This window comes from Rattus norvegicus, chromosome 2 (assembly GCF_036323735.1).
Source record: "Rattus norvegicus strain BN/NHsdMcwi chromosome 2, GRCr8, whole genome shotgun sequence".
Classification (NCBI taxonomy): Eukaryota; Metazoa; Chordata; class Mammalia; order Rodentia; family Muridae; genus Rattus; species Rattus norvegicus.
In genome coordinates this window covers 107,502,563-107,524,366 of record NC_086020.1, presented here as the reverse complement: position 1 = coordinate 107,524,366, position 21,804 = coordinate 107,502,563, and positions in this window count along the sequence as shown.

Genomic DNA, 21,804 nt, shown 5'->3' with positions numbered 1-21,804 from the left:
GGGTGGAGCAGTGAGTAGTCCAAGCACAGGCAACATCTGGCTCCCGGCATGGTAAATGGACTCGATCATTGTTTTCGGTGCTCATTTTTTTTTGCCTGTTGCTGCAAGAGCTGTGCTCATGGGTTTGACCTGATCTGCTCTTCTCCTCACTGTGCTGCTGTTGTGCTCCGTTGGGTTGCTTCTTCAGTGAGTTGGCCCGTTAGTGTTTTACGTTGTGAGTGCCTCGAAGGTGAACTCATGAACCTCATTTCTATTGTCCTTGTCTTTTTGGTCTGTTCATCGCTTTTGGTCTTGGTTTGGTTTGAGAGTGAGTGTGTGGTGGTGGCCATCTTTTTGTTTTTTCTTTGTCTTTGGGTGAGCATGTTATGGTGAATATGCAACAGCCATCTTTTCTTTGTTCTTTGTCTAGGTGAGCATGTGGCAGCCATCTTTTTGTTCTTTGTCTTTAGGTGAGCGTGCTACAGGGATCTTGTGCTGGCCATCTTTTCATTCTTCTTTGTCTTTGTCTAGGTGAGTGTGTGGCAGCCATCTTTCCTGTCTTTTTATCTTTGTTTGTTCATTTTCACTTTTGGTCTGGATTCATTCTGGAACCTGGCATATGAGCCAGGTGTACAAGATGGTGTACAAGGGGTCCCAAATGCCTTTTCCATCCCAGGTACTCTCTCCAGGCATAAGACATTTGAGCTACATACATGTAAGGGAGTCCCCTTCTTAGTACACTGTAACTTTTGCCCCCTCTTCTGTCATATTTATCATATCAGTTTGTAGTTTGTTTCCTCTGTGCTTGTCATCGTGGGTTCCCTCCCATCTACCATCAAGGAACTCCAGATCAGGCCTCTGAAAGTAGTTCTGCTTACTCATGGTCTCAAGGTTAAGACTCACTGCCTGGGACAATTTTGGGAGGAGGCTGCTATATTGGTCCCCTGGATATCACCGGAGAACATGTGGGACGCTGACCTTCTAGATGTTCTCTTTCTTGACTTCAAGTGCGAGGTACAGTCTGGTATTATCCCTCCCTTGTTCTTTGTTCCCATCCTCCTTGCAGTCATTGTCAGTCACAAGAATTCTTCCCCACAGGAAGTGATGGGCACCCATAACAAGCACTTCCAGGGTCAGGCTAATATCCATCTTTCCATTACTGACCCTGTACCACTGCCTCTGGGCACACAGGTTGACTTTAGTGATGACAATGAGGGCACCTCTGCTCCAGCCTTCAGACATCAGGCTCCAAGCCGTCCTTTACTGCTGCTGTCCCAGGTCCCTTACTCACTAGCCCTTCTACTCCTGCCCCATCAGAGATACCTCCACCTAATCCCTGGCATGATGTAGGGGGGACTTTGCCTTCTTCTGGTCACTCTTGTGAGGGTTGATCCTGTGATGCCTGTCCCTCCTGCTGTGTACTAACTCTTCCCAAGGGGCCTCATTCTCCTCAGGTATATCAGGAAGCTTTCCTTGTCAATCTTGGCTCTGGTGTGATGACTAGGTCATGGATTCCAAATCCTCTGGCAGACACAGCACTAATCAGAAAAGCTGCCAATGATTCTGGCCCAGGTTTGCCTTATTTTGAATCACTACTGAAGCATTGAGCCATGCACCTCCAGACACCTATTATGATTGGTATAATCTCCTTAACGTGCAGCTCAACCCCACATTGCTTTTTTTTATTAGATATTTTTATTTACATTTTAAATGTTATTTCCTTTCACATTTTCCCATCCATAAGCCCTCTATCACATCCTCCTTCCCCCTTCCTCTATGAGAGTGTTCCCCCTTCCCAACCACCCCCACTTCCTGCATCCCAGCTCTGACATTCCCCTAAACTGGGGGTTCCAACCTTAGCAGGACCAAGGATTTCTCCTCCCATTGGTGTCCAGCAAGGCCATCATCCTCTGATACATATGCAGATGGAGCCATGGGTCTGTCTATGTGTACTCTTTGAGTAGTGTTTTAGTCCCTGGGAGCTCTGGTTGGTTAATACTGTTCTTACGTGGTTTCAAGCCCCTTCAGCTCCTTGAATTCTTTCTCTAACTCCTACAATGGGAACCCCGACCTCAGTTCAGTGGTTTCCTGCTAGCATTTGCCTCTCTATTTCTCATGCTCTGGCTGAGCCTCCCAGGAGACAGCTATATCAGGCTTCCGTTAGCATGCACTTATTGACTTTATCAATCTTATATGTGTTTGGTGACTATATTTATGAAGGCTGGATCCCCAGGTGGGGTAGGTTCTGAATGGCCACACCTTCAGTCTCTGCTCCAAACTTTGTCCCAAAGCTCCTCTTAAAAATATTTTTGGTCCCCCTTTTAAGAAGGACTGAAGCATCCACACTTTGGTCATCGTTCTTCTTGAGCTTCATGTGGTCTGTGGATTGCATCTTGGGTAATTTGAGATTTTGGGCTAAATATCCACTTATCAGTGAGTGCATACCATGTGTGCTTTTTGTAATTGGGTTACCTCATTCAGGATGATGTTTTCAAGTCCCATCCATTTGACTATGAGTATCATGAAGTCATTGTTTTTGATAGCTGCATTGTACTCCATTGTATAGATGTACCACATTTTCTGTATCCATTCCTGTGTTGAAGGGCATCTGGGTTCTTTCCAGCTTCTGGCTATTATAAATAAGGCTTTTATGAACATAATGAAGCATGTGTCCTTGTTGTATGTTAGAGGATCATTGGAGTATTTGCCCAGGAGAGGTATAGCTGGGTCCTCAGGTAGTACAATGTCCAATTTCTAAGGAATCTCCAGACAGATTTTCAGAGTGGTTACACCAACTTGCAGTCCCACCAACAATGGAGGAGTGTTCTGCCTGAGATTTTTAACTTAGCCATCCTGACAGGTGTGAAGTGGAACCTCAGGATTGTTTTGATTTGCTTTTTCCTGATAGCTAAGGATATTGAACATTTCTTTATGAGCTTTGCAGCAATTCAATATTCTTCAGCAGAAAATTATTTGTTTAGCACTGTATCCTATTTTTAATATTTGGCTCTCTGGAGTCTAACTTCTTGAGCTCTTTGTATATATTGGATATTAGGTCTCTATCAGATTTAGGATTGATAGAGATCGTTTCCCAATCTGTTGGTTGCCATTTTGTCTGAATGAGAGTATCCTTTGCCTCACAGAAGATTTGCATTTTTATGAGATCCTATTTATGCATTCTTGATCTTAGAGCATAAGCCATTTGTGTTTTGTTCACGAAAATTTCCTGAGTGCCCATGTGTTTGAGACTCTTCCCTACTTTTTCTTCTATTAGCTTGAGTGTGTCTGCTTTTAAGTGCAGGACCTTGATCCACATGGACTTAAGTTTTGTACAGGGAAAAATGAATGAGTTGATTTGCATTCTTCTACATGCTGACCTCAAGTTGAACCAGCACTATATGTTGAAAATGCTGCTTTTTTTTCCACTAGATGGTTTTAGCTCCTTTGTCAAAGATCAAGTTACCATACGTGTGTAGGTTTATTTCTGGGTCTTCAATTCTATTCCACTTATCTACCTGCTTGTCTCTGTACCAATACCATACAATTTTTATCACTATGGCTGTGTAATACTGCTTGAGGTCAGGGATAGTGATTCCCCCAGAAGTTCTTTTATTGTTGAGGATATTCTTTACTATCCTAGGATTTTTGTTATTCCGAGTGAATTTGCACATTGCTCATTCTAACTCTGTGAATAGTTGAGTTGGAGTTCTGATTGGGACTACATTGAATCTGTAGATTGCCTTTGGCAAAATCGTCATTTTGATATTAATCATGCCAATTCATGAGCATGGGAGGTCTTTCCATCTTCTGAGATATTCTTTAATTTCCTTCTTCAGAGACTTGAAGCTCTTGTCATACAAATTGTCCACTTGCTTGTGGAGAGTATACTGAAGTATTTTATGTTATTTGTTACTATCATGAAGGGTATCATTTCCCTAATTTCTTTCTCAGCCTGTTTATCCTTTGAATAGAGGAAGGATACTGACTTCTCTGAGTTAAATTTACACCTAGCCACTTTGCTCAAGTTGTTTATTAGGCTCAGTAGTTCTCTGGTTGAAGTTTTGGGGTCACTAAATTATACTATCATATCATCTGCAAATAGCGATATTGACTTCTTACTTTCCAGTTTGTAACTCGTTGACCTTCTTTTTTGTTTGATTCCTCTGGCTAGGACTTCGAGTAGTGTATTTAGTAGATAGTGAGAGAGTGGATAGCCTTGTCTAATCTCTATTTTAGTGGGATTGCTCCAAGTTTCTCTCCATTTAGTTAGATATTGGCTACTGGTTTGCTGTATATTGATTTTACTATGTTTAGGTAAGGGCCTTGAATTTCTGCTGCTTCCAAGACCTTTAACATGAAGGGGTGTTGAATTTTGTCAAATCATTTCTCAGCATCTAATGAGATGATCATGTGATTTTTTTTTCTTTGAGATTTTTTACATAGTGGATTACATTGATGGACTTCCAAATACTGAACCATCACTGTATCCGTGGGACTTCAACATGATGGATGATAGTTTTCATGTGTTCTTGTATTAGATTTGAGAGAATTTCATTGAGTATTTTTGTGTCGATATTCATAAGGGAGATTTGGTCTGATGTTCTCTAACTTTGTTGGATCTTTGTGTGGTTTAGGTATAAGTGTAATTGTAGCTTCATGAAAGGTATTGGGTAGTGCTCATTCTGTTTGTATTTTGTGGGATAGTTTGGATAGTATTGGTAATAGGTCTTCGATGAAGATCTGATAGAATTCTGCACTAATCCCATCTGGTACTGGGTTATTTTTGGTTGAGAGAATTTTAATAACTGCCTCTATTTCTTTCAGTTTTGGAACTGTTTAGATGGTTAAAATGATCCTGATTTAACTTTGGTATCTATTATCTGTCTAGAAAATTGTCCATTTCATCCAGATTTTCCAGTTTTTTTGAATATAGAGTTTTGTAGTAGGATTTGATGACTTTTTTAACTTCTCAGATTCTGTTGTTATGTCTCCCTTTTCCTTTCTGCTTTTGTTAATTTGGATATACTCCCTTTGCCCTCTGGTTAGTTTGGTTAAGGATTTATCTATCTTGTTGGTTTTCTCAAAGGTCCAACTCCTGCTTTTGTTGACTCTTTGTATAGTTCTTTTTGTGTCTACTTGGTTGATTTCAGTCATGAGTTGATTATTTCCTGCCACTAATCCTTTTAGGTGTATTTGATTCAACTTGTTCTAGAACTTTTAGGTGTGCTTTCAAGCTTCTAATGTATGCTCTCTTCAGTTTCTTTTAGGAGGCACTTAGAGCTATGAGTTTTCCTTTTAGCTCTGCTTACTTTGTGTCCCATAAGTTTGGGATGTTGTGCCTCATTTTCATTAAATTCAAAAAAGACTTTAATTTCTTTCTTCATTTCTTCCTTGATCAAGTTACCAATGTGTAGAGCATTATTCAACTTCAATGTATATGTGGGTGTTCTGTCGTTTTTGCTGTTATGGAAGATGAGCCTTAGTCTGTGGTGATTTGACCGGATGCATGTGATTATTTCAATCTTCTTGTATCTGATGAGGGATGTTTTGTGACTGAATATATGGTGGATTTTGGAGAGGTTATCATGAGGTGCTGAGAAGAAGGTACATTCACTTTTTTGGATGAAATATTCTTTAAATATTTGTTAAATCCATTTGGTTCATAACTTCTATTGGTTTCACTGTGTCTCTGTTTAGTTTCTGTTTCCATGATCTGCCCATTGATGCAAATGATGTGTTGAACATTTGCAATATTATTGTGCACTTTGAGCTTTAGTAAAGTTTCTTTTATGAATGTAGGTGCCTTTGCATTTGGAGCATATATATTTAGGATTGAGAATTCATGTTGGTGCATTTTTTCTTGCATGAAAATGAAATACCTTCCTTATCTTTTTTGATAATTTTTGGTTGAAAATCAACTTTATTCAATATTAGAATGGCTACTCAAGCTTGTTTATTTGAACCATTTGCTTGGAAAATTATTTTTCAACTTTTTACTCTGAGGTAGTACTGTCTTTGTCACTGAGGTGTGTTTCCTGCATGCAGCAAAATGCTGGGCCCTCTTTATGTATCCAATGGGTTAGTCTATGTCTTTTTATTTGGGAATTGAATCCATTGATATTAAAAGATATTAAGGTATAAGGATTGTTGTTTCCTGCTATTTTTGTTGTTAGAGTTGGAATTATATTTCTGGGGCTCTCTTTTTTTGGGTTTGTTGCAAGTAGATTATTTTCCTGCTTTTTCTACGGTGTGCTTTCCCTCCTTGTGTTGAGTTTTCCATCTGTTATTTTTTGTAGAGCTGCATTTGTAAAAAGATATTGTATAAATTTGGTTTTGTCATGCAATATCTTGGTTTCTCCATCTATGTTAATTTAGAGTTTTGCTGGCTATAGTGGCCTGCGTTTATGTTTGTGTTCTTTTAGAGTCTGCATGACATCTGTCCAGGATCTTCTGGCTTTCACAGTCTCTGGTGAGAAGTCTGGTGTAATTCTGATAGGTCTGCCTTTATATGTTACTTGACTGTTTTCCCCTTACTGCTTTTAATATTCTTTCTTTGTTTTGTGTATCTGGTGTTTGACTATTATGTGACAGGAGGAACTTCTTTTCTGGTCTAGTCTATTTGGAGTTCTATAGGCTTGTAGTATGTTTATGGGAATATCTTCTTTAGATTAAGGACAATTTCTTCTATAATTTTGTTGAATATATTTACTGGGCCTTTAATTGGGAGTCTTTGCTCTCTTCTATTCCAACTATCCTTAGGTTTGATCTTCTCATTGTGTCCTGAATTTCCTGGAAATTTTGGGTTAGGAGTTTTTTCGTGTTTTACAATTTCTTTGAAGGTTGTGTCAATGTTTTCTATGGTATCTTCTTTGCCTGAGATTTTCTCTTCTATCTCTTGTATTCTGTTGGTGATGCTTGCATCTATAAGTCCTGATCTCTCTTCTTATTTATTTATTTTTTTTTTGGTTTTCTATCTCAAGGGCTTTGGTTCTCTTGTTATTTCATTATTGTTTCTATTTCCATTTTTAAATCCTGGATTGTTTTGTTCAATTCCTTAACCTGTTTGTTTGTGTTTTACTGTAAATTTTTTAAGGTTTTTTTGTGTTTCCTCCTTAGGGGTCTTCTATTTGTTTACCTGTGTTGTACTGTATTTCTTAAAGAGAGTTGTTAATGTCCTTCTTAAAGTCCTCTATCATCATCATGAGATGTGATTTTAAATGCATATCTTGCTTTTCTGGTATGTGTGGATATCCAGTATTTGCTTTGGTGGGAGAACTGGGCTCTGATGATGCCAAGTTGTCTTGGTTTCTGTTGCTTAGGTTCCTGTGCTTCTGTCTCACCATCAGGTTAGCTTGTCTAGTCTCTGACAGTGGTTTGACCCTCCTGTAAGCTTGTGCATCAGCACTTCTGTAGACCTGTTTTCTTTCAGCTGGATCTGGGTATAAAGAGCCATGTGACTGGGTTAGCTCGAGGTGTAGGCAGCAATCAGAAGGATCCTGTTCCAGACCCCTGGGTTTGTGTGTCCTGAGGTCTCCAGGCAAGTTGCTTGGAGCACAAGAGTTGATCTTACCTCTGCTTTCAGGTGTGCCAATGCTCCTAGGAATGGCTTTCAGTTCTGGGAGCAGGTAAAAACTGGAAGGGTCCTAACTCTGACTGTTCCTAAGTTCCTAAGTCCAGAGGCTACAGAGGGCACTAGGAAGATTCCTCTTGGGACAGGAATGTGAGCAGAATTGGCTGTCTCCCCAGAACTCTCAGGAATATCTGCACTTTTGAGAGTCTAGCTCTCTCCCCTACAGGATTTGGGTATCCCTGCTCTGTTTGTTAATTGGAACTCTGTATATCATGATTGGTCATATAATCAGGCTAGGATTAATTTGAAATGAATCCTTAATTTTTTTAATATTTATTTTTTTTATTTTATGTATGCAAGTACATCATTGTCTTCAGACATACCAGAAGAGGGCACTGGATCCCATTACAGACAGTTGTGAGCCACCATGTGGTTGCTGGGAATTGAACTCGGGACCTCTGGAAGAGCAGTCAGTGCTCTTAACTGCTGAGCCATCTCTCCAGCCCCTCCCAAGTCATTCTTTTTTTTTTTTTTTTATTAACTTGAGTGTTTCTTATTTACATTTCGAGTGTTATTCACTTTCCCGGTTTCTGGGCAAACATCCCCCTAATCCCTCCCCCTCCCTTCTTTATGGGTGTTCCCCTCCCCATCCTCCCCCCATTGCCGCCCTCCCCCCAACAATCACGTTCACTGGGGGTTCAGTCTTAGCAGGACCAAGGGCTTCCCCTTCCACTGGTGATCTTACTAGAATATTCATTGCTACCTATGAGGTGAGAGTCCAGGGTCAGTCCATGTATAGTTCTTAGGTAGTGGCTTAGTCCCTGGAAGCTCTGGTTGCTTGGATTGTTGTTCATAAGGGGTCTCGAGCTCCTTCAAGCGCTTCAAGTTCTTTCTCTGATTCCTTCAATGGGGGTTCTTGTTCTCAGTTCAGTGGTTTGCTGCTGGCATCTGCCTCTGTATTTGCTGTATTCTGGCTGTGTCTCTCTTTTACTTTTGACATGGTTACTAACAAAGGACCAGGGAGCAATGAAGGAGACAAAAGAAGACCAGGATGTGGCTACATAATGCACATACCTTTAAGTTTTCTTCAGCCTGGGTGGGCTGATGAGCTAAGAGATTTGGTGCCTCCCTCTTCCTTCTTTTTCCTGTGGCAGTTACCTCCCTGGCCTACCCTGTTCTTTTCTCTTCCTATGTGAGTTTGAGTTTGCCATGCATGGATTTAGTCACTACTAAACAATGATTAGATGGGATCTGGTCCATAGATGAAATTCTCTGGTTTACCATCAATGTTTCCTTTGTTGGTCCTTGTATACAAGAACACAATAAGACCATGGGGACTTTCATGATAATCTAACCCATTCACCATGTTAGACATGGAACTTCATGTTCCCCTTACTGACTACAAATCCCTAAAGGATCTCCTAAGCATGTCATTTTCACCCTTATCTAACTGTCCAAAGGTCTCTCAAATGACCACTTTTGTGGGACTTCCTGTCCCTTGGGAGTACTGCCAGCCTGCAGTATTGGAAACATCTTGTTTCCTATATTAACACGGATCCCATTAGATTCCAATATGACCCCATTATGGGCAACTTGGATGTATGTGGTCCATCTAATTGTCTTTATTTATGCCTCCTTACTCTGCTAAAAAGTGACCATCTCTTTAACGGGACATCACTTTACATATGAACCAGTAGACAAAAATGTGGACTGGAGCAAACCCCAAGAATATGACCATTGCCAATACTCCTCAAACTATTAGGCAAAACAGAACCTAAAGAAACACTGCTGAATTCCTTCTCTGAGGCCACAGTCACCCTGATACCCAAACCACACAAAGATTCAACAAAGAATGAGAGTTACACACCAATTTCTCTTATGAACATTGATGCAAAAATACTCACTAAAATGTTTGCCAACCAAATCCAAGAACACATCAAAATTATTCAGCATAATAAATTAGTCTTAATCCAAGAAGATGGATTTTACTAAAATCCATCAACGTAATCTGCCATATAAACAAATTGAAAGAAAATAATCACATGGTCATTTCATTCGGTGATGAAGAGGCCTTGGACAAAATTTATCACCCCTTCATGTTAAGTCTTGGAGAGATCAGGGATACACGGTGCATACTTAAACATATACAGCAAGCCAATAGCAACTTTATTGGCAATTAAATAAAGGGAAAGTTAAAGCAATTCTATTAAAATCAGAGACAAGACAAGTCTGCCTACTCTCTCCCTATGTATTCAATATAGCACATGTTCTGGTTTGAATAAGTTTGGCCTAGAAAGTGGCACTTCTAGGAGGTAAGGCCTTGTTGTACTAGATGTGGACTTTAGATAGAAGCGTGTCTCTGTGGCTGTGGGATTTTGGAGACCTTTTTCATGGCTGCAAGAGAATCTAGTCTCTCCTGCCTGCAGTGGAATCAAGATGCAGATTTCTCAGATTCTCCAGTACTGTATCTACTTGCATATTGCCAGGCTTTCTGCCATGATGATAATGGACTGAAATCATAAGCCAGCCCCAATGAAATATTGTCTTTTAAAATAGTTGCCTTGGTCATTGTATCTCTTCATAGCAATGAGTATCCTAATTAAGAGAGTACATGAGTTCTAATTAGAGAAATAAGACAACTAAAGGAAATCAAGAAGATACAATTTGCAGAGGAAGAAGTCAAAGCATCACTATTTGTAGATGATACGCTAGTATACACTTCTATCCCCAAAATTCTACCAGAGAACTCCTAGAGCTGATAAATACCTTTAGCAAAGTAGTGGGATGCAAAATTAATCAAAGAAATCAGTATCCTTGATTTATACAAATGATAAGAGGGCTGAGAAAGAAATTAGGAAACAACACCCTTCACAATAACACAAATAATATAAAATATCTAGAAGAGAAGAGGTGGACGAAGGACTAAGGGTCCTGAAGGGGATAGAAACTCCACAGGAAAAGCAAGAGTTAACTAATCTGGACTCTTGGGGCTCTCAGTGACTGAACCATAGATTTCTCCATGTGGGTCCCAGAACAACTAGAGTGGGATCTGTCCCTAAAGCTGTTGCTTATCTGTGAAATCTATTCCACAACTCAGCTGCCTTGTCAGTCTTCAGTGTGAGTGGAAGTGCCTAAAACTGCAGAGACTTGATGCACCAGGGTGGGGGAATACTTAGGGGGTATGAATTCTGTGAGGGGGTAGGAAGGGACTGAAGGGGGCAATGAAATGAACTGAAAGGGGAATAAAATGAAAAAGTAATAAATAAGTAAATAAAAATGGCAAAAATGAAATAAATAAAAATAAAAAATTGTAATAGAAGAAGATTACAAAAATATATCTCAACTAATCAAAATACAAAGCACAGTACCAATGGCTACACCTGTAAAATACTCCTTCTCAGGGATCATTGTTGAAGAGAGACTGGAGATAGTGTAAGAGCCAGGTAGTTTCCTATGAGATTATGTATTGTAGTAACATCAAAAGTTACAGCAATAAAGTCTCATCAACATGACTGCCCAAATGTGAAATGAGTCAACAAACATGCGAAACTGAATGGAGAAAGGCATATGAGGCCTCAATCTAAGAACTATAGGTGACTGAAGAAAGCTGAGAGCAAGCAAGGTGTTCATCTCTAGGGAAGAACACACCAATTAGTTGTCCAGTGTCAAACAGTCATCCCTGAAAACATATATAAATAAGGGATATGTTTATATCCCTTCTTTACATCATTAGTATAAAGTTTTTTAATATAAATGCAGCAATAAATTAATCTGACAGTAGTATTTCTTTATGTTAGTCTCCAATAATCACACAGATAAACCAATATTTTAAACTGCAACTCAATAGTTGAGCAATTAAATGATCAGCCCTTACTTCCTATGGTAGTCTGGCTACCTTCCAGCCCCATCCCAAGATTCTTTTGTTTTATTATTGGTCTGTAACTTTGAGCTTCAGGTGTGTTTTCACGATCTCTCTCCAGACCCATTCCTCATATCTCCAAAGCCTCTATCTTTCTAACTGATATTAATCTACCTCTTTGCCCTCCTTCCTTCCTCTGGTTGCTGGATATCCTGCCCTACTTTCTATTCTGCCCAGAACTGAGAAATCAGCATTTATTGGCAAGGCATAGAATAAATATTAAGAACTCTTTACACAAAATTGATACAGGATATTCTTAGTATATGCATTACAAAATTCCATGTCCAGATTGAAACAAGATACCATGGCAGAGAAATCAGCATTTAATAAGACAAGAGTCAACTTTTCACAGTGTGTAAAAGCAAGCCTACATACTAGCATGAATTCAAATTGGTAAGAAGATCTTACCACACTAGTTTCCAAGTAACTTTGCATGCATTTCTTTATGTGTTTTCTGTGTTGTAAAGGCAGTTTGCAATAATGTCAGGAATAGTAGTATTGGAGGCATTGATGGTGGTTTTGACAGTGGTTCTGTGATGAGATAGTGACAGATGAGCTAGTACCTATGTGATTTTCTAGAATTAATGTTTTCCAGACCTCAATGCAACAAAGAAATTGTCATACATAGTTCAATGTTATGGTAAATCTTGTGACTCCTATAGAAGAAAAGACAAGATTGTGACATAGAAAAACTATCAAGAGAGAGAAGTTACAGGATCTAGTCATCCTGGCCCTGTAATTAGGTAATAGTTTACCTTATTATTTGAGCTCTCACTCAATTCTGCAAAATGAAATTTAGTTGATCAACTCTGAAAGCAATTTTTACCCTATGTAACCTTTTATGGCTTCTTTTCATAGTTATTAAGTAAACACCCGTATTGGGCTACATAAACATGAATTCCCTGTCAATTGCATAGCTATTTCCTCTACATCGAAACATTCTCCGCTGAAGGGAAGGTCACTAAGACTCAGAAAATAAAGAAAAGTTGCTAGGTTCAGGAAGACCCTGAAGCTTACAACTTCACCAGGGCCCCCTCTTAGATTACATATACAGCAACAATATCTGGGAAGAAGAGACTCCAACTGGCTTAGGTACTTGCAGTTATATAGAGAGCTCTCAGAAAACAGCTTACAATTTTCTCCCCTGCTATACTAGGCTTTTCAGTGATGTATCTGCCACATCTTTAATCCTGTAACTTTTCGTGAATTCTCCTGTAAGTATTATCAATAACTGGTTCATTAGCTAGACATGAGTGAAATTACTCTTTTGGTGCACCATCAGAACACTTGGGTCATTTTTGATGTCCCTCCTTGAAAAAGCGACACACTTCTTTTTGGTAAACAATATTTTACTGAGAAAACAAGATATCTGTTCATATATTGTCTATAATGGGATTTGGTTGACAATGGAAGATCTGAGAAGATGCTGTAAACTGTATGACAGAACCAAAAACATTTGTTAGGTGGTTCTTCACAGAAAAATCTTACTGACCATTGGTCCAGGAATATGTTAAGCAGGTATGCTTAAGTCCTATCTTTTTCTAAAAACAGTATTTATTGTTTTATGTATGTGAGTACATTGTCACTCTCTTCACCAGAAGAGGAATCAGACCCCATTACAGATGGTTGTAAGCCACCATGTAGCTGCTGGGAATTGGACTCAGGACCTCTTGAGGAGCAAGCGGTGTTCTTAACCATTGACATATGTCTTCAATACCCCAAATCCTATCCATTAAATAGTAAAAATACTTCATGCATTTAGGTAATTTGATCAAATTTATTCATTAGTATATTCTTTTTTTATTTATAAAATGTCTAGTTTTTTTTATATCCTAGTTTGTGTTTCTATACATATAATATGTAATTGACCCTAATAACTCTAGGAAGTCTTTTTGTTTTTTGTTTTTGTTTTTTTTCTTTTAAATTTTTTATTAGATATATTTCTTTACTTACATTTCAAATGTTATTCCCCTTCCCAGTTTCCTGTCCGTAATCCCCCTTCCCATCCCATCCCCTATACAGGTATTCCCCACATACATCTCCCTTACTGCCCCTACCCATATTCCCCTGCACTGGGGGTCCAACCTTCGCAGGACCAAGGGCTTCCCCTTCCACTGGTGCCCCAACAAGTCTATTCTCTTCTACATATGCAGTTGGAGCCCTGGGTCAGTCCATGTATAGTCTTTCAGTAGTGGTTTAGTTCTAAATGCAAATGACAGTACCTAACATCAGGTAGACTCCAAATAACAACTCAGAATAAATGAGTTACAGCCTGTACATGCCTAAAATGCTCATGCATCACTGTTCTACCTGGTATGCCATAGCTTCTCTGTGCCATCGACTTTAAAATATGCCCAGATGGAAGGAAGTCTCTATATATAGCACCCCTCCCAGTGTTGTTTATAGCATAACCAACTGTATAAGGATCCAACTGCACTCCAGGCTTAGCCAGCAGTCAATTCCTACAGGAATTTCAAATTTAGCAACAATATGATATCTGTTCCCATTCAGAAGTTCAGGCTAAAAAAATGTAGACATATTTCTGCAAAACATACTCCAGAAGATGATAGAACCAACTAGAATGGAAAAGATTCATCAACCACACATTATGCATTTATATTTGTTAAATGAAGATCTGCTGACCTTATCTTTATTCTATACACACACTGCTTCTGCAGTGTGCTCAGATCAAGAACTTTGGTTTACTTTTCTTGCACTTTCTGTTTTATATTCCTAATGGCTCCTTAAGAAAATTCATTCTCTTTATTTTTTACTTGATAAGCAATAGCACATCCATCATGGTGCATGTAGAGGGATTTTTCCTTTGGGTTGTAGTTTTGTTGTAGTGTTGATTTGGCTTGTTTTGTTTTTCTTTCGTGAAATCAAATATATGCAGGTGATAAATAGCTGCCGAGTAAGGACACAGTATTTGAAATTATGGACCTGTTTCATGTTTTCAACCCTAGGAGTTCACTAGCCCATTCCTTTATGCAGTTACCATGTTATTGTGTTTCAAATCTTCATCTTTAAATATTGGTAATGAAATAAACTTGATACCCTATTGTAGGACATTCAACAACATATCCTGTTTTAAAAGGTAGACAACCTTTCCCAGTGCTTAGTTCATACATAGGCATGAAAATGATTATTACAATAAATTCAATTTCATCATGCAAATGTTATGTATTAATTTCATGTTACATACTGACATATCTGATTATGGTACTGAAGCTGTGTACATAGACACACACACACACACACGTATGTATACATATATATGTAAGAACATACTGATTATAAAACAGAAAAGAAAAACATTTTTGTATATTATCTAAGCCCTTTTACTTAAAGTTTAATTATTTATTTCTAAAGCATAATAACCAAAACTATTTTTCTAATAATGGGTCTAGTTTTAGTTCCCTTGAAATAAAGGCCTGGGTTTCGTACTCCTCTCTAATAATAAGATCAGAGAATTTCGTTGTTACCTCCCGAGGAAGTCCACAAGGGTCAGCACTGCTACAAGAATGTCACTAAACAGAACACTAATCCCAGTCAGCAGACACCAAAACTAAAAGATGTGTGTGAGGACAGAGCAAATAGGCAGTGATTGTTACCGTGATTAAAAGTATAGAAATTTCGGGGTTGGGGATTTAGCTCAGTGGTAGAGCGCTTGCCTAGGAAGCGCAAGGCCCTGGGTTCGGTCCCCAGCTCTGAAAAAAAAAAAAAAAAAAAAACACACACTAAAAGTATAGAAATTTCATTAAAAGGGACACTTTAAAATTGTATAGGAATCTATACAACAAATATTGCCATTATCTATAAAACTCACCAATATTATGTTTAAATTATGAATTTTTTATTTAAAAACTGTTAAGTGTAGACATATGTATATATATACATATACATATATATACACATATATAATATATGCACACATGTCTACACTTAAAATATATATATATAATTGTGACCCACAACTACTGTTCCAGTACTAGGGAATGCTCAAGAAGTCAAAGCTAACCCTGATTATATGGTGAGTCTCTGATCAGACTGGGTTACACAAAACTTGATCTCACAAAACAGAAATAAAACATGCACAAAATAAGAAAAAAACATTACAGTAAAAGTTAATTCCAAAATTCTGTGGTGTACAAATGAACAAAGTACATCAAAAAATAGAGCTGAGCAGCACACACTTCAAGGAGCTCACCTTACTCTGCCTCCACTCCATGTTTAACCTGAATTCTAGCATGCTGGGCCACAACTCTTGCAGACTCGTATACTATTTTTTATTGGAATGAGTGTTTGCTTGTTTTGCTATTATTATTATTTCAAGGCAGCTCTTGCTATGTTGCCTAGACTGGTCTTACATTTACAAATTCAGGTGTTCACACGATCTTATCCTTCTGAATAGCTAAGAGAACTGAAAATGTTCTAGAATGTCTGATTATATTGATGCTTTAAAGATTTATTTAATTTTAATTTTATGAATATGTGTGAGTGCCTTTATGTCTATATGCCTACTAAGTATATACCTGGAGGCCAGAAGAAATCATGTGATCCTCTGTAACTGGAGTTACAAACATTTGTAAGCTACCATATGGATGCTGGGAACTGAACCTGTATCCTCTGATAGAACAAGAAACCATTCTTGGCTAATGATCAGTCTTTGTGTTTTAATTATCTTTAAGCAGACTTAAAACAAGGCGAAATAATATGTGATAATATTCCCAGTGATGTTAGTTTCCCAGAAGACCCAAGCCATTTTATTTAAAATATTAAGATGAAGTAGAGTAGAGGGTAATTCACGAAAATATATATGCTTTATAGCAAAAACTTTAAAATATAGAAAAATGATAAATAATGTGGGTTTTTAAGAAAGCAGCTGACATAAATGGAATTTTTCAAGTACCTAAAAGTGATTTTGAATTTTGGGGAAAAAATCAAAACATCCTTTACCACATATCTATTCCTACCTGACAGAAACATTAATGGTGATTAGAATTAAGAACAAGGATAATAGGATTTGTGTAGCTCGGTTGTTAAGAGCACTTGCTACAAAAGCATAAGGACGTGAATTCAACTTGAGTCAAGAAGACCCAAGCCATTGTTTGTGTGTGTGTGTGTGTGTGTGTGTGTGTGTGTGTGTGTGTGTGTGTACGTGTGTATGTATGTGTACAAACATTCACACATGTACACACTCATACATATATATTTACACATATACACATCACACTTCCATACAGATATGCACATATACAACAACAACAATAACAACAAAAATTGTTCTTTGATTCAGCCTGAGGGTTGATAGCAAATATTTCATGAAGTGTAGAAGGAGCCCTTTGTCTGTCCTAGACCACCAAATAAAATACAGTCAGTGTTGATTGTTCATCTTACACACAGCTTATCAGCCAGCTACATGGAACGGCTAAACTTTCCCGCCATCATCTCTAAGAAATCTCTAGATTAGCTTTCTCTCTGAATACCTTTCTATGCACTTAACAGAGGTGACACAGCCAAGACAGTACCAGGCAAGCACGAGAATATGAAAACTCGTAAGTCTTCACTATAGACAGACCTGGCACACTGAATTTGTGGAGGAATTGGGTCACAGGGCTGTGTAGATGGGAAGCCAGAACTTGTAGTTTGAGCTAGAGAACTAAAAGCCCACAGAGAACGTGCTAATTATGTGTGTGTCAGGAGCAATACAAAGGCATGAATTTCTTCTTATTGTATTAAAACATTTAGCTTGTTAGGTGACGCTGACCCATACTATGGAGGGTGTCAAAGTTACCTTTTGATTACCTCTACAAAATACCATGATCGAGGCAACTTACAGAAGAATGTGTTTTGTTTGGTTCTTGCTTATCGTTCCAGGGGGTTACAATCCATGATCATTATCTTACATTGGGTTTTAATTGGGGCTGGCTTACAGTTTTAGATGTTTAGTCTATTATCATCATGGTGGGAAGCACAGCAGCATCCAGGCCATCTTGGTGCTGGAGAAAATCTGAGAGTTCTACATCTTGCTCTAAAGGCAGCAGAAGGAGGTTGTTTGCCACACCGGGCATAGCTTTAGCATATATGACGTGAAAGCCTGTCTCCACAATGACACATTTCCTCTAACAAGGCAACCCTATAGCTAAGCATTCAAACACATAAGACCGAAAAGGCCATATCTATTCAAACCACCACCATCATTGAAGAGGGTATGACAGCAGTAGATATATATGGTATAGGAGGAATAGCCATGAGCTTACAGCTAATCCACAAACACAAGGCAGAGAGAAAGCCAACTGGGATTCCTGTGGGCTTTTAAAACCTTAAAACTCACCCCTGGTGACACTTTCCTTCCCACAAGTCATAACACTTAATACTTCCCAGTCTAATAACTGGTTACCAAATATTGAAATAAATAATCTTCTCAGGGCCATTCTCACATGAGTCATCATGCCAGGTAATCCTCTTCACTCTGAATCTACTAACTTAAATATCATGATCATAAAAACCTTCATAGTTGATCATAGAATCATATTAAACTAAATATGTGAGTAATGCGACTAAGCCAAGGTAATGTACAAAATTGACCATCACACTTTTCTCTATACTAGGGTCACCAAAGACTAAAATACTCCATTTTATACTAAAGATAAAAAGGGAAATTCCTCACTTTTATATCTAATAAAATCGAACACCTTTATTAGGTTTTGTATCAGAAAAGAAATATATTTAATAACAATTATTCACTTTTGTCTGTGTATGTTTGTATAATATATGCATTATACATATGTGTATGTAGCTGGACATACCAGTGTTTATATGTATCTGCATTATCACTTTTTACCTACACCCTGATACACAGTCTCTAATTTAAACACCCCTGTTTTGCAAGGCTGCTCTGCTGGCAATCCGCAGTGAACCTTTTGTTTCAACGCCTAACTCCAGTCCTGGGGTGGCAGAAGCTGGCTGCTATACCTGCCTTTTTATGTTCTTGCTGAGAAACCACTTAGTCCCTCATGCTTACTGGCAAAACCATCTTTCCATCCTCTAAGGAAAATATTTGAACATTTATTCATATATCTGGAGGAGGCAGCAAAAGAAAGCTACACTCAGAGTACTCTGCCATGATTTTAAACACAGTCTCAGTCCCTTTTCCTCTACTTTCATCTTACATGCTCAGAGAACTACTCAATGCCAGGCATCTGGCTTCCATGTTCAACATCCAGAAATTCTTAGAAACAGCTCTTACGGCCATCTCCCCCTAACACACACATACCTTTTCCTTTCTATTCATGTACTTTTCTAAATGCAATCTTTGCTCTTTCATTTCTACCATATATAGCTCACCGCTCAACCTTTAGAGATGTTCTGCCTCCTATTTCCTCCATTAACAGGGGAAAGACAGGCAAGGCACAAGAGCTTGGCTGGTGTGTAAAAGAAAGGTGGGGAAGGCAGGAAGGGTAGGGAAGGATTAACAGATTTAATGGGTCACATTTTTATCAATTTCTAAAATCCTCCTCATATCAATTTTAAAAAACACTGTTTTTGCCCATGAATGATAGAGATGAAAAACTTTTAATTCTGGCAAAAAGAGAAGTCACTGACTGATTAGACTGGGGTTGTATGACCTCAGAGCAGTTACAACAAAGGAAAATAACTCTTTCATCCCAGCATCCTCTCATTAATCCCCTTAGGGCACAATTTTGTCTACAGATTTAGCATTACATAAAATTCTATGATCAGCTAAGCCTCTATCAACTGCTATCACTGGGATCTCAGGAGACATGTGCAACCATGACCATTACCCTACTGAGACCAAGATGTTGGAAGCAGGACTTTGTAAGACAAGAGAGTGCTGACAGGAAGGGACAAAGAAAACAGGCAAGATAACAATCAGGGGAACCATAATGTCATACTCAGAAATGTACAGTACTATTTAGTATTAGATAATGTTCAACATATCAGTACATACAAAGACAGTTTTTATTCATTCCAATATCCATAGATACTATTTAATAATTCTGCTAGATTCTATTAACAAATCAACCAACATTTCATTTAAAGATAATTGTACACACTAATTAACTCATATTTGTAACATTAAATTCTAATACCTCATCAACCAACTTCTTGAATCTAGGATATTTCTAATGAATAATTTTGAAAGTCTAACAATAACACTGTTTTATAACCAATATAAACACCATAAAATGGGCTAGGTTGGGTGGTACACATCTGTCATCTCTGTGCTTGAAATATAAAGGCAGAAGAATCACTACAAGTTGAAGGCAAGCCTGGGCATCTTAGTGAATTCCAGAACAGCCTTAGATATAGAGAAACAACCTGACTCAAAGAAGAGGAGGAGAGAAAGAAAGAAAAAAGTAGATCACATAAACAAAAAGGTTTCCCAAGGTTTAGATATACACAAAAACATAACCTCATATTAATGTGCATGTATTAAGTGGATATTAATAAATACATAAAAATACTAATCTGCTTCCATATTAGACATAATCTTAACATATAATAATAAAATTATAAACTCAACAAAACTTATTTCACCAGCTTTTATAGTAAAGGTGTCCTTTAACTTTGTTGTTCGTACATAATAGATATGTTATATCAGGTGAAATTGTAAAGTTAAAGAGTGCAGAGAGTCAACAATAGTCGGGCACTATTTTGTCTTAATTATAAGAAATTGGTATGATGAAGACAAAGAAGGCACAGGCAACAGAATGACATTAAGTGAAATGACCCTCTTTCTAGATGCCAATGACTTCATCACTTAAAGATATATTTAGCCATCAAATTACAGAATATTCTTAAAGTACAAAAAGAAATAAACAAACAAAAAACAGAAGTAAGGGGACAGGAGAGATGTCTCACTGGTTAAGAACACTAACCGCTCACCCAGAGGACCAAGATTTAATTCCCAATGCCCATAGGACAGCTCACAATTGTCTGTAACTCTGACAGACACACATTCAGGTAAAACTGCAATACACACAAAAAGGAAATAAATAAACCAACAATTAAAATCTACAATTTCTTTCACTTCGTTCCTATAGAAGAGGTCATTATCCTAAAAATGTTCACTCAGTTTTAATAAAAGCCTAAGAATGATGCATAATCAATTCACATAAAAGCATGTACTCTCTCAATCATGCTTCATGGTTCTTCATTCTTCTCTAGGTCCCTTATATCCTCACGGTTATTCTCAGCAGCAGCAGACACCCAGAAACTGCAGAACAGATATTTTGTCCAAACTTGTCAAAAATAAGCAAGATACAGCTATATATAAATAAAGCCATTACCAAATCCATAGGAGCCAAATGACCTGCACAAGCTGTTAATTAATTTCATTCCTATCATTTCAGTCACCATTTCCTTGTAAGTGGGCATATACATGAAGAAAAGAAATGTAACTACATGTTGCTATTAGCTACAAAAATATTTTAATATAGAAATAACAAATGGATAACATTTGTATTTTCCATCAGCATCTGGGTCCATTTTTCAATAAAGTTTAGTATTTGTGACAGCCTTTCTTTCAAAAAATGAGAAGGTTTCATGCTGTGAGCATTTCAAATATTCAGAAATACCAACTGGGATTCATATGATTTAGAAGGTCATCACCCAGGAGAAAGCCAAGTACCCTGAACTTTTAAGCAGCTGAACACAAAGAAAATGTGAGGAGAGGGCTGTGAATGGGTGGGATATATGAAGAAATAGATTGTAGCATAGATAATAAAGCAAAGCACTAATAAATAGCAGAAATAAAATTTGAAATGTGGAAAAAGGAAGTTTAATTCCTATATCTTCGGGTTAATCTTCTCTTCTTTGTATACTGTAGATGCTCAGAGTTAATTTGTTAAAATTGATATACTTGAATAAACTTGGGACACCATGTAAACTAATTACTTATATATACAGACCCATTTTTTTGTAACAGGACCAGTTTATTTGTTGTATTCTTAATAATGCTAATAACATTTCTTTAGTATTCAACTATCAGTCAGTGGACTTTTTAATAGAGTTGTTTCAATAAAGTATAATTTGAATATTCTGAAACATCCAACATGTGGTTACAAATATGGTTCAAATTTGTAAATTAGGCATAAGCAGAAGGTCCTAAGAAACCCCAAGTTGTAGATTTCCTTTGGAAAGATCTTTTCCAGTGCTTTACCAGCCTACTTCCCTGTCTTCTGTTGCATTCTGGCTTATAATATTGCCTTCTCAAACAGTCTCCCTCAACTACTTTTGTCATAAACATATTAATGCTGCACCTCATTTCCCTCACAGGACTTTCCTATGTACTCTTGGTACAGAAGTA